This window comes from Berghia stephanieae, chromosome 14 (assembly GCF_034508935.2).
Source record: "Berghia stephanieae isolate SIO BIC M18660-M18661 chromosome 14, UCSD_Bste_1.3, whole genome shotgun sequence".
Lineage (NCBI taxonomy): Eukaryota > Metazoa > Mollusca > Gastropoda > Nudibranchia > Aeolidiidae > Berghia > Berghia stephanieae.
Genome location: NC_088373.1, coordinates 9,724,998 through 9,727,497, shown reverse-complemented (window position 1 = coordinate 9,727,497; position 2,500 = coordinate 9,724,998). Strand labels below are relative to the sequence as shown.

Sequence of the window (2,500 nt, the reverse complement as noted above, 5' to 3'; positions counted from 1 at the left end):
GCTCTGAAGGACTACTTAAATCAGCCTATTGGCTCTGAAGGACTACTTTAATCAGCCTATTGGCTCTGAAGGACTACTTTAATCAGCCCATTGGCTCTGAAGGACTACTTTAATCAGCCTATTGGCTCTGAAGGACTACTTTAATCAGCCTATTGGCTCTGAAGGACTACTTTAATCAGCCTATTGGCTCTGAAGGACTACTTTAATCAGCCCATTGGCTCTGAAGGACTACTTTAATCAGCCTATTGGCTCTGAAGGACTACTTTAATCAGCCTATTGGCTCTGAAGGACTACTTTAATCAGCCTATTGGCTCTGAAGGGCTACTTTAATCAGCCCATGATCCATGCGTTTGGTTATCAGACCTGCACATGGATTGAGCTATATCGACGATATGATTTATCGATTTCTTAGAAGAAGCGATTTGTGAGTAAGTCAAATCGTTTGGTGAAAATCTAATCGGATGTTTGATATCAATAATCGATAATAGATAACATTCGAATAGATTTTCTCGTTTTTTGGTTGTTTGAGTGAATAGTGGATGCTCTATCTTCTTTTTCTTTTCTTTTTTTTTAACCCGATTTACACACTGTTAGACCATTTAGAACGTGACCAGAAATTGTTTTGTAATAAATTGATCGACAAAGAATTAAATCAGCCCATAATAATTGCTAGACTTGTACCTAGAACGAACTTATATCGGCGAAGTGATTTATCGATTTCTTAAAAGAAGCGATTGCGCGCCCTGTCTGTTAATAAATTAATCGGTTGTTTGATATCGATAATTGATAACCGATAATATTTGAATAGATTTTCTCGTTTCTTGGTTGTCTAAGTCAATAGTTGATATTCTATTTTCTTTTCTTTTTCACCCGATTTACATACGATTAGAACTTTTACAGAAATTGTTTTGTAATAAGTTGATCGACAAAGAATTGAAATAATTAAAATATTAATATTAATATGAATGGTGATGTTTTTTTTTATAGTGAAAAACCAATGCGATATATTAAGATTCTTAGCATCAGTAACACACTGTATAGTCACCTGGAACAACAACTAGTACAAATGACGTCTAAATTCTACGTCATGGCACAAGACCGAAGGGCTAGAGCTCAGGTGGTCGCTGGTTCGTATAAGTAAGTGGGTTTTCCCACTAAATCCAAGCACCAGTAACACAACTGTATAGTCACCTAGAACAACTACAAAAGATGTCTAACTTTTACGTCATAGCACAAGACCGACAGCCTAGTAATATATATATATATATTTAAAAAAAAAAAAACTTGAGCTTTTATATAGCGCAATATCCACTAAACGTGCTCAAAGCGTTTTACAAGGGGTCCCTGGCCAACAGCAACACGTAACATTTAGAACGGGACATGGCGCCTGTTAGGCGATATTATAAATTTTTGTTTGGACAAAGACAATGCTGTTAACGGCCAGGTACTTGTTTTACACCTGAGTACGGTGAGAGAATGTGAGTAAAGAGCCTTCTCCAAGGACTCAACTATGCGCCGAACGCGAGGCTCGAACCCACGACCTTCCGATCCGAAAGCGAGTGTCATACCACTAGACCACATAGCCGCACAAAAAATAAAAAGAATCCCAGCATCAGTAACACACGTTATGGTCACCTAGAACAACTACAAAAGACGTCTAAATGTCACGTCATGGCACAAGACCGAAGGGCTAGATAGAGCTCAGCTGGTCGCTGGTTCGGATAAGTAAGTGGGTGTGGGTTTTCCCAGCAAACCCAAGCATCAGTAACACACTGTATGGTCACGAAGAACAACAAATACAAAAGACGTCTATCTTTTACGTCATGGGACAAGACCGAAGGGCTAGTGATATATATTAAGATTCCAAGCGTCAGTAACACACGGTATAGTCACACAGAACAACTACAAAAGACGTCTTAACTTCCACGTCATTGCACAAGACCGAAGGGCTTGAGCTCAGGTGGTCACTGGTTCGGATAAGTAAGTCATAACTTAATTAAATTGAATTAAATGAAATTAAATATAAATTAATTAAATTGAGATTTTATATAGAGCAATATCCACTAAACGTGTTCAAAGCGCGTTAACATGTTATTGACATTCATTGAAAGAATATAGATGAGTCACTAAGCAGATATCTGACGGGGCAGCGTGGCTCAGCGGTACGGTCTTCGTTTCCTACCCGAAATGTACCGAGTTCGATCACCTGCCTCTGCGCTTTGTGACCTTGAGCAAGCCACCTCGCCTTAGCTCAATTTGTGGCTCTGCAGTGCGGTTGACGCCTGGATTATTTATTCCTGTCTTCCCTTGGAATAGATCATATGGGACAAACTTTCCCCTTCTTCTTCTTCAAGTACTAAGTCTGTGCCAGACATCGGTGAGCATGGTACGCCATTCCCTGATCAGATAACCTCAGAAAACTAACATTACTCTTCTCTTTCTTTGTCACCCAGCTGTTCAAACTATTCAAATATGTTTTTCTTGGTCTACATTTACTCTT

General features: G+C 39.1%; 1 protein-coding gene across 1 annotated transcript in view; it reads right to left on the bottom strand.

Moving 5' to 3' along the window:
- The window catches only part of LOC144959619 (high affinity cGMP-specific 3',5'-cyclic phosphodiesterase 9A-like), a 124,294-nt gene that overhangs the window by 84,639 nt on the left and 37,155 nt on the right, over positions 1 to 2,500 (bottom strand). The window lies entirely within an intron of this gene.